This window comes from Triticum urartu, chromosome 3A (genome assembly GCF_056163025.1).
Source record: "Triticum urartu cultivar PI428250 chromosome 3A, HENAU_Tu73, whole genome shotgun sequence".
NCBI lineage: Eukaryota > Viridiplantae > Streptophyta > Magnoliopsida > Poales > Poaceae > Triticum > Triticum urartu.
In genome coordinates this window covers 465,773,447-465,785,464 of record NC_141875.1, presented here as the reverse complement: position 1 = coordinate 465,785,464, position 12,018 = coordinate 465,773,447, and the positions used below count along the sequence as shown (strand labels likewise).

The following is a 12,018-nucleotide window of genomic DNA, read 5'->3' as shown; positions in this document are numbered from 1 at the left end:
TAAAAAGATATAAGTGAAGCACTAGAGCAAAATTATCTAGCTCAAAAGATATAAGTGAAGCACGTAGAGTATTCTAATAAATTTTGATTCATGCATGTCTCTCCCAAAAGGTGTGTATAGCATGAATGATTGTGGTAAACTAAAAAGCAAAGACTCAAATCATACAAGACTCTCTAAGCAAAACACATATCATGTGGTGAATAAAAATATAGCATCAAATAAAGTTACCGATAGACGAAGACGAAAGAGGGGATGCCTTCCAGGGCATCCCCAAGCTTAGGGTTTTGGTTGTCCTTGAATTTTACCTTGGGGTGCCTTGGGCATCCCCAAGCTTAGGCTCTTGCCACTCCCTATTCCAAAATCCATCAAATTTTTACCCAAAAACTTGAAAACTTCACAACACAAAACTCAACAGAAAATCTCATGAGCTTCATTAGTATAAGAAAATAAACCACCACTTTAATGTACTATAATGAACTCATTCTTTATTTATATTGGTGTTAAACCTACTATATTCCAACTTCTCTATGGTTCATACTTATGACGTCCCCGATTCAATCATACACTAATCATGCATGCAAATGTGTACGGTCAAGATCAGGGACTCACGGGAAGATATCACAACACAACTCTAAAAACATAAATAAGTCATACAAGAATCATAATACAAGCCAGGGGCCTTGAGGGCTCGAATACAAGTGCTCGATCATAGACGAGTCAGTGGAAGCAACAATATCTAAGTACAGACATAAGCGAACAAGTTTGCCTTAAGAAGGCTAGCACAAACTGGGATACAGATCGAAAGAGGTGCAGGCCTCCTGCCTGGGATCCTCCTAAACTACTCCTGGTCATTGTCAGCGGCCTGCACGTAGTAGTAGGCACCTCCGGTGTAGTAGGAGTCATCGTCGGTGGTGGCGTCTGGCTCCTGGGCTCCAGCATCTGGTTGCGACAACCAGGAAGAAAGAAAAGGGGGGGAAAGGGGGAGAAAAGCAACCATGAGTACTCATCCAAAGTACTCGCAAGCAAGGATCTACACTACATATGCATGGGTATCTGTATAAAGAGGAAATATCGATGGACTGAACTACAAAATGCCAGAATAAGAGGGGGATAGCTAGTCCTGTCGAAGACTACGCTTCTGGCCGCCTCCATCTTGCAGCATGTAGAAGAGAGTAGATAGTAAGTTCACCAAGTAGCATCGCATAGCATAATCCTACCCGGCGATCCTCTCCTCGTCGCCCTATGTGAGAGCGATCACCGGATTATAGCTGGCACTTGGAAGGGTGTGTTTTATTAAGTATCCGGTTCTAGTTGTCATAAGGTCAAGGTACAACTCCGGGTCGCCTATTACCGGAGACACGGCTATTTGAATAAATCAACTTCCCTGCAGGGGTGCACCACATTACCCGACACGCTCGATCCCCCTGGCTGGGCACGCTTTCCTGGGTTATGTCCGGCCTCGGGAGATCAACACGTCGCAGCCCCACCTAGGCTCAACAGAGAGGTCAGCATGCCGGTCTAAATCCTAAGCGTGCAGGGGTCTGGGCCCATCGCCCATTGCACACATGCACATTGCGTACGCGGCCGAAAGCAGACCTAACCTCCTTAATACAAGTGCAGGCTTACGGTCCAGTCCGGCGCGTGATAACCCACAAGTAAAGGGGATCGCAACAGTTTTCGATAAGTAAGAGTGTCGAACCCAACGAGGAGCTAAAGGTGGAATAAATATTCCCTCAAGTTCTATCGACCATCGATACAACTCTACGCACGCTTGACGTTTCCTTTACCTAGAACAAGTATGAAACTAGAAGTACTTTGTAGGTGTTTTCGGATAGGTTTGCAAGAATATAAAGAGAGCGTAAATAAAAGCTAGGGGTTGTTGTAAGTAAAGAAGTAATAAAGTAAATATAGCGAGTGTGTAAAAGTGGTGGTAGGAGTTGCGAAATTGTCCCTTAAGCAATTGACTACTTAACTAGACCGATAGCAAGTTTTATGTGGGAGAGGCCACTGCTAGCATGTCATCCCTGACTTGGAATTCTATGCACTTATGATTGGAACTATTAGCAAGCGTCTGCAACTACTAACGTTCATTAAGGTAAAACCCAACCATAGCATTAAGATATATTGGTCCCCCTTCAATCCCGTATGCATCAATTTCTATGCTAGGCTGAAGCTTATGTCACCCTTGCCCTCCAATACATAGTCCTATCAACATACAACTAACCCTATGGTGTGATCCACGCACGCGCTCATATGATGGGCACCAAAGGACAGCAACATAACCACAAGCAAATTAAATCAATCATAGCAATTCATCAACCACCGATAGGACAACGAAAATCTACTCAGACATCATAGGATGGCAACACATCATTAGATAATAATATGAAGCATAAAGCACCATGTTCAAGTAGAGGGTACAATGGGTTGCGGGAGAGTGGACCGCTGTAGATAGAGGGGGGAAGGTGATGGAGATGTTGGTGAAGATGGAGGAGGTGTTGGTGTAGATCGCGGTGATGATGATGGCCCCCGGTGGCACTCCGGTGCCACCGGAAGCGAGGGGGAGAGAGCCCCCCTCCTTCTTCTTCTTCCTTGACCTTCTCCCTAGATGGGAGAAGGGTTTCCCCTCTGGTCCATGGTCTCCATGGCGTGGGAGGGGCGAGAGCCCCTCCGAGATTGGATCTGTCTCTCTGTCTCTCTCTGTTTTTGCGTTCTGTTCTGCTGCCTTTCACCGTTTCTTTTATATCCGGAGATCCGTAACTCCGATTGGATTGAAACCTTCGTTGTGATTTTTTTACCAAAAATTAGCTTTCTTGCGGCCAAAGAAGGGCATCAATCGCCTTACGGGTGGCCCACGAGGGTGGGGGCGCGCCCTCCTGGGGAGGGCGTGGGCCCCTGCCTCGTGGCCACCTTGGACACCATTTCGCGTTGATCTTTTTCCCAGATTTTCCATATATTCCAAAAATAAGCTCCATCCATTTTTATCCCGTTTGGACTCCGTTTGATATGGATATTCTACAAAACCAAAAACATGCAACGGACAGGAACTGGCACTGGGCACTGGGTCAATATGTTAGTCCCAAAAATAGTATAAAAAGTTGCCAAAAAGTATATGAAAGTTGTAGAATATTGGCATGGAACAATCAAAATTATAGATACGACAGAGACGTATCAGCATCCCCAAGCTTAATTCATGCTCGTCCTCGAGTAGGCAAATGATAAAAAATTGATGTGGAATGCTACCTAGCATAATCTTGATCATATGTCTAATCATGGTATGAATATTAAGACACGAGTGATTCAAGGCAATAGTCTATCCTTTGACATAAAACAATAATACTTCAAGCATACCAACCAAGCAATTATGTCATCTCAAAATAACATGTCCAAAGAAAGTTCATCCCTACAAAATCATATAGTTTAGTCATGCTCCATTTTCGTCACACAAGAATGCTCTCATCATGCACAACCCCGATGACAAGCCAAGCAATTGTTTCATACTTTAGAAATCTCAAACCTATAAACTTTCACGCAATATATGAGCGCGAGCCATGGACATAGCACTATGGGTGGAATAGAATATGATGATGGGAGTTATGTGGAGAAGACAAAAAAGGAGAAAGTCTCACATCGACGCGGCTAATCAACGGGCTATGGAGATGCCCATCAATTGATGTCAATGTGAGGAGTAGGGATTGCCATGCAACGGATGCACTAGAGCTATAAATGTATGAAAGCTCAACAAAAGTAACTAAGTGGGTGTGCATCCAACTTGCTTGCTCATGAAGACCTAGGGCACTTGAGGAGGCCCATTGTTGGAATATACAAGCCAAGTTCTATAATGAAAAGTTCCCACTAGTATATGAAAGTGACAAAACAAGAGACTCCCTATATGAAGAACATGGTGGTACTTTGAGGCACAAGTGTGGTAAAAGGATAGTAACATTGCCCCTTCTCTCTTTTTCTCTCAAAAAAATTTCTCTTTTTTTGGTGGGCTTCTTTGGCCTCTTTTTTTATTTGGGCTTCTTTGGCCTCTTTTATTTTGATAACCTCACATGGGACAATGTTCTAATAATGATGATCATCACACTTTTATTTACTTACAACTCAATATTACAACTCGATATCTAGAACAAAGATATGAATATATATGAATGCCACCGGCGGTATACTGGGATGTGGAATGATCTAGCGTAGCAATGACATCAAAAACATCATGCTAGCTATCTTACGATCATGCAAAGCAATATGACAATAAATGCTCAAGTCATGTATATGATGATGATGGAAGTTGCATGGCAATATATCCCGGAATGGCTATGGAAATGCCATGATAGGTAGGTATGGTGGCTGTTTTGGGGAAGATATAAGGAGGTTTATGTGTGACAGAGTGTATCGTATCAAGGGGTTTGGATGCACCGGCGAAGTTTGCACCAACTCTCGAGGTGAGAAAGGGCAATGCATGGTACCGAAGAGGCTAGCAATGATGGAAGGGTGAGAGTGCGTATAATCCATGGACTCAACATTAGTCATAAAGAACTCACATACTTATTGCAAAAATCTACAAGTCATCAAAAACCAAGCACTACACGCATGCTCCTAGGGGGATAGATTGGTAGGAAAAGACCATCGCTCGTCCTCGACCGCCACTCATAAGGAGGACAATCAAACAACACCTCATGTTTCAAATTTGTTACATAACGTTTACCATACGTGCATGCTACGGGACTTGCAAACCTCAACACAAGTATTTATCAATTTCACAATTACTCAACTAGCACGACTCTAATATCAACTTTATATCGCAAAACTATTGCAAGGAATCAAACATAGCATATTCAGTGATCTACAAGTTTATGTAGGATTTTATGACTAACCATGTGAATGACCAAGTCCTGTCATCTCTCTAAATAGATATAAGTGAAGCACGAGAGTTTAATTCTTTCTACAAAAGATATGCCCACGCTCTAACAAATATAATTGAAGCAAAAGAGCATTCTACAAATGGCGGTTGTCTATGTAAAGAGAAACATGCAATCCAAACTTCAAATGGTATAAGTGAAGCACATGAAGCATTCTATAAAGCCATACTCAGAAGATATAAGTGAAGTGCAAAGAGCATTCTATAAATCAACCAAGGACTCTCTCATACCAGCCTGGTGCATAAAATAAAAATGAAAACTAAATGCAAAAGACGCTCCAAGATTGCACATATCACATGAATGAAACGAATCCGAAAACATACCGATACTTGTTGAAGAAAGAGGGGATGCCTTCTGGGGCATCCCCAAGCTTAGACGCTTGAGTATCCTTGAATATTTACTTGGGGTGCCTCGGGCATCCCCAAGCTTGAGCTTTTGCCTCTCTTCCTTCTTCTCACATCGAGACCTTCTCGATCATCGAACACTTCATCCACACAAAACTTCAACAGAAAACTCGATGAGATCTGTTAGTATAATAAAGCAAATCACTACCCTAAGTACTGTTGCAAACCAATTAATATTTTGTTTTTGCATTGTGTCTACTATAATATAACTTTTTATGGCTAAATCCACTGATATAAACCGATAGTTTCATCAAAACAAGCAAACTATGCATCAAAAACAGAATCTGTCTAAAACAGAACAGTCTGTAATAATCTGAACATTCACCATACTTCTGTTACTTGAAAAATTCTGCAAAAATTAGGAAAAATAAAAAATTTGTACGGCAAGACAGTGCAAGAAGAATCAGAACCATTTGACATTCCAGTAAAAAAATAAAATCCGTGCACTACAGCCAAAGTTTCTGTCCTGCACCGTACAAACCAACAAGCATTGTAAACATCCTAAAGGCAAACCTTGGCACATTATTTTTATAATACAATGGAATTGTACAAGGGGATAATTATTTTTATTTAAAAGTTTCTGTAATTAAGATTTACAAAGTTCCCATGGGCCTGAACAAGTTTAAGGACGTCCCCCACTTTCACAATGCTCGTCTATCTCACTTTCACTTTTCTTTTTGAAAATTTTTGGGTTCCCCTCTTTATTTTTGTTGTTTTTAAACTATATGAAAGCACTCAACAGAAATAAATGACTCTCTAAAACTTCTGGGTTGTTTCCCCGGCAGCGCTTTCTTTAAAGCCATTAAGCTAAGCATATAGCACTCAAGTAGTGAATCCACCCGGATCCCAAGGTATATCAAAGCCATTTTTAATTAGCAATGATTTGTAATTTATTAATGAGCACAAAGCAACATATATCATGTAATGACAAAGTCTAACTCTCTTCCTATGCATTGGCATGTCATAAAAGAACAATTCATGCACACCTAGTAAAGGCTAATGCATAGTATAAACAGTTTCTTGCAATTTTGTCATGTGAGAAACATAGAGAGGTGGAGATATAGTTCCTCTCTCATAATAATTGCAAGTAGGAGAAGCAAGCACATGCATATTATATTCATCAAAATCATCATGCGCAACGGTAAAAGGCAACCCATCAATATAATCCTTAATAAGAGCAAACTTCTCCGATATAGTGTAGTTGGGAGAATTCAAAAAGATAATAGGACTATCATGCGTGGGTGAAATAGCAACAATTTCATGTTTAACATAAGGAACTATAGCAAGTTCATCTCCATAAGCATAATTCATATTGGCATCTTGGCCACAAGCATAACAAGCATCGTCAAAAAGGGATATTTCAAAAGAATCAAAGGGATCATAACAATCATCCTTCGGTAAGCACGAAGGGAAATTAAACAATGTATGAGTTGGAGGGTTACTCTCATTAGAAGGTGGGCACGGGTAGCTAATTCGCTCTTCCTCCTTTTGTTCTTCGCTCTCCTCATCATCTTTTTCATCCAATGAGCTCACAGTTTCATCAATTTCTTCTTCCATAGATTTCTGCAAAATATTAGTCTCTTCTTGGACAACGGACACTTTCTTAATAAGTGCATTAATATAGGAATTATATTCATCATTATCATAGCAATATTTTAGGATAGCTAAATTTTCAGGCCTATAAACATCATCATCAAAAGCTTCATACTTTTCAAACATAGATTCAATTTCATAAGCACCCTTAAAAGCAACAAATTCTTCTATTTGTTCCACATCATAGTAATCATATATACCATTAGCATAAGAAGCTAAGGTTTCATTATCATTAAATTTGCATGAAAAGGGAAGGTGTGGAGCATTCATCCTAGAGCAACAATTATAATCATAATTCAAGCATACTTGTCGAGCATACCACTTCAATATATAAATTTGATCCCATGATAGTTTCCCATTTTGTGTCAAGCGATAATCCCTAAAGTATTCACGTTGATCCAACATTACTACCATTACAGGATTATCAAAGTGGTACATAATATTTTGCACATATTGAGCATCGAGGGTTGTAGGAGGTTCCTCATCTCCATGAGTAGCAAGTACACCTAATTTTTTTGGTATTTCGTGTTCCATATCCATAACTAAAGATAGAGAAAAGATAAGAACAACAAATAAAAATTACTTAGTGATAAAGCAAACAAGCACACACGAGAATATTCACCCCACGCTATTGCTCCCCGGCAACGGCGCCAGAAAAAGGTCTTGATAACCCACAAGTATAGGGGATCGCAATAGTTTTTGATAAGTAAGAGTGTCGAACCCAACGAGGAGCTAAAGGTAGAATAAATATTCCCTCAAGTTCTATCGACCATCGATACATCTCTACGCACGCTTGACGTTCGCTTTACCTAGAACAAGTATGAAACTAGAAGTACTTCGTAGGTGTTTTCGGATAGGTTTGCAGGAATATAAAGAGAGCGTAAATAAAAGCTAGGGGCTGTTGTAAGTAAAGAAGCAATAAAGTAAATATAGAAGGTGTGGAAAAGTGGTGGTAGGAGTTGCGAAATTGTCCCTTAAGCAATTGACTACTTCACTAGACCGATAGCAAGTTTTATGTGGGAGAGGCCACTGCTAGCATGTCATCCCTGACTTGGAATTCTATGCACTTATGATTGGAACTCTTAGCAAGTGTCTGCAACTACTAAAGTTCATTAAGGTAAAACCCAACCATCGCATTAAGATATATTGGCCCCCCTTCAATCCCGTATGCATCAATTTCTATGCTAGGCTGAAGCTTTTGTCACCCTTGCCCTCCAATACATAGTCCTATCAACATACAACTAACCCTATGGTGTGATCCACGTGCGCGCTCATATGATGGGCACCAAAGGACAGCAACATAACCACAAGCAAATTAAATCAATCATAGCAATTCATCAACCACCGATAGGACAACGAAAATCTACTCAGACATCATAGGATGGCAACACATCATTGGATAATAATATGAAGCATAAAGCACCATGTTCAAGTAGAGGGTACAGCGGGTTGCGGGAGAGTGGACCACTGTAGATAGAGGGGGGAAGGTGATGGAGATGTTGGTGAAGATGGCGGAGGTGTTGGTGTAGATCGCGGTGATGATGATGGCCCCCGGTGGCACTCCGGCACCACCGGAAGCGAGGAGGGAGAGCCCCCCCTCCTTCTTCTTCCTTGACCTTCTCCCTAGATGGGAGAAGGGTTTCCCCTCTGGTCCATGGTCTCCATGGCGTGGAAGGGGCGAGAGCCCCTCCGAGATTGGATCTGTCTCTCTATCTCTCTCTGTTTCTGTGTTCTGTTCTGCCGCCCTTTCACCGTTTCTTTTATATCCGGAGATCCGTAACTCCGATTGGATTGAAACCTTCGCCATGATTTTTTTACCAAAAATTAGCTTTCTTGCGGCCGAAGAAGGGCATCAACCGCCTTATAGGTGGCCCACGAGGGTGGGGGGCGCCCTCCTGGGGAGGGCGTGGGCCCCGGCCTCGTGGCCACCTCGGACACCGTTTCGCGTTGATTTTTTCCCAGATTTTCCATATATTCCAAAAATAAGCTCCATCCATTTTTATCCCGTTTGGACTCCGTTTGATATGGATATTCTACGAAACCAAAAACATGCAACAGACAGGAACTGGCACTGGGCACTGGGTCAATATGTTAGTCCCAAAAATAGTATAAAAAGTTGCCAAAAAGTATATGAAAGTTGTAGAATATTGGCATGGAACAATCAAAAATTATAGATACGACGGAGATGTATCAACGCGCGCCGCTCAGTCACTGATGTCAAAAAGAGCTTCGATGATACCACGACGCCAGTTGCCCATATCTTGTCCCACGTGATGGTTAGTGCGTATAAGGTCAATGACCCAACTCAGATCAAATACCAAGATCTCGTTAAGCGTGTTATTATGAAGTAACCACGGACGCCGACCAGGGCCAGGCCCACCTCTCACCTAGGTAGTCTCAACCTGCCCTGTCGCTCCGCCATAAAGATCCACCCAGAGGGTCATCGAGACAAAGGTCCTTGCAGCCCCCAATCCGTGAATCACTCGCGGGTACTCTACGAGCCGACCCGACTTTAGTCACCACATGATCATATATTATGTATATAAGTATATACCCGTGATCACCTCCCGAGTGATCACGGCCCGATAGTATAGCATGGCAGACGGACAAGAATGTAGGGCCACTGATGGAATACTAGCATCCTATACTAAGCATTTAGGATTGCAGGTAAGGATAACAACTGTAGCAACAATGACAGACTATGCAGCAGAATAGGATTAATCGAAAGCAGTAACATGCTACACTACTCTAATGCAAGCAGTAGAGAGAAGGAATAGGCGATATCTAGTGATCAAGGGGGGGCTTGCCTGGTTGCTCCGGCAATATGGAGGGGTCGTCGTTGATGTAGTCGATCACGGGGGTATCGGCGGCGGTCTCGAGGTCTACCGGAAAGAAGTAACGGAGGGGAACACATATAAATAATAGAGCAATCAAAGAAACACAAAGCATAACATGGCAATACACGATGCCAAAGGTGATCTGGCGCAGGGATAGGTGATACCGACGAAGGGGAAAAACATCCGGGAAAGTATCCCCGGTGTTTCGCGTTTTCGGACAGATGAACCGAAGGGAGAAAGTTGCGTGTTTGCTATGCTAGGGATGTGTGGCGGACAAACGGGCTGCATATTCGGATTCGTCTCGTCATTTTGAGCAACTTTTATGTACAAAGTATTTTCATCCGAGTTACGGTTATTTTTTATGATTTTTCAAAGTTTAAAACAATTTCTAAAATTTACTAGATTTATTATTATTTCGAATAAAATAGGGAAAATGCTAAGTACACCCAGAAGCATACGCAACAAAGTGTTGTGAGAGGCTGACAATAGGGCCAGTCAACTGTTGACTCAGCAGTTGACTGGTCAATGCGTTGACCGGTCAAAGACTTGACTAGGCCCATGTGTCAATGTCTGATTGTTTACTTATTCGTTTTTAAAAGGTAATTTAACAGGTGGGGGGCCACTAGTCATACTACAGAGTCATTAGGGGGTGATTAGCTTAATTTAACAGGCGGGGCGCTGCGCGCGTGGGCGTACAGAGGCTGGCCGGCGTCCACGGCCAGGAGCTGCGGCAGCAGTGGCGGGCGCGGCCGGCCGAAGCGAGCGCGGCCTGGCGCTGCCCGGCGGAGGAGAATGCGGCCCGGCGTGGGCAGCTGTGGCCGGGCGCGGTAGGTGGCAGGAGCGGACGGCACGAGCGGCGGCAAAGCGGACACAGGCAGCGATGGGGCGCGGGTGCAAGCAAAGCAAGATGCGGGCGGCGCGGGCGCAGCGAGTAGCGGTGCCGAGTCAGCAGCGGTAGCAGTCAACAGCAGCAAGCAGCGAGAGTAAGCAGCAGCGGCAGAAAAACAACAGCGGGCCACGGGCGCGCGGCAGCAAGGCGCGTGCGGGCGTTGGGGGAGAGGAGAGTGGGTGGCGCGAGCCGGCGCAAAGGCACGGGGATGCGAGCGTGGCGGCCAAAGGCTCGCGGTGTGTCCAAAGGACGAGTACGACACGACGACGAGCTTCGGTCGCGACGAAAACGGTGGCTACGGGCAGGAATTTGAGTACTAGGGAGAGGGTTTTCGAGCGGGTTCTCACCGGGGAGCACAAGAAAGGCTCGGCGAGGTCTCGGAGCGCGGGGCGGCGGCGAATCGACGCGGCGGAGCTCCGGTGGCCGGAGGTAGAAGACGATGCGGATCCGGCGATGGAGAGGCGCGGATCTTGAATGAGTCCTCGTAGAGGACGTAGTGGACGACGACGCATCTCCTAGTCGCGGTCTCGAGGCGTGGGGGCGACGGTGGCCGCGAGATCGACGGAGGCCATGGCGGCAGTGCTTCGGGCTCGTGCGGGGAAGGAGAGGGATGGGGAGGTCGATGGCGGCACGAGGAAGGAAGGGGAATGGAGCTAGGGTTCGTGCAGGGAGGTCGGGGGGAACAAGTAGGCAACAGGGAGGAGCTGGATGGTCGGCACGTGGCCATCCATGGCCATAAATGTGTGAGGGGCAGCCACCCAGCCTCCTGTGAACACGGGTTGAAGATGAGAGCGGGAGTTGGGTTGGGCCTTTACTGTGGACATAGAGCCCAGTCAAACAGTGAGGCCTTTTCTCCTTTTCTTTAACTTCTCTGTTCCTTTAACTTTTATCTTTTGTTATTTTTGTTTTTTGTTTTATTTTAGTTACACCTTACTTTTACATTAGAAAAATACGACAATAGCTTCTAAAATAATGTTTCAGAACAACCCACTCTCATAAAAAGTTTTACCCAGGAATAAAATAGTTTAGTATTCTATAAAATACAAAAAGCATTTAATTAAATGTTTTCTCTACTGTTTAAATCATTATAGTGCATTTAAATATTTTATTTAAATGTGGGTTTTTCACCATAATTACCTATGCATTATTTTTCACCGTTTGTACTTTTTAGTTTTGACATTGGAAAACTTTTCTATTTTGACTTTATTTTAAATTTGAATTCCGAATCGGTTTTGAACTACGAGAGATTAACAACATCGAGGTGACGTGACATCATTAGGAGAGGGTTAATTTAGCTTAATTATCCAGACGTCACAATACCCCCGATACTACTCATAGATTCATCAAAATAAGCAAACAACACACGAAAAATA

General features: G+C 43.6%; 1 long non-coding RNA gene across 1 annotated transcript; it reads right to left on the bottom strand.

The window, feature by feature from the left end:
- Positions 1–2,373: 2,373 nt before the first annotated feature.
- Positions 2,374–11,493, bottom strand: LOC147980100 (uncharacterized). Its single transcript, XR_015619095.1, has 2 exons — positions 10,993–11,493; positions 2,374–9,801 (listed from the first exon to the last, which is right to left on the bottom strand). It is a non-coding gene; the product is annotated as an uncharacterized LOC147980100 (long non-coding RNA).
- Between the last annotated feature and the right edge of the window lie 525 nt (positions 11,494–12,018).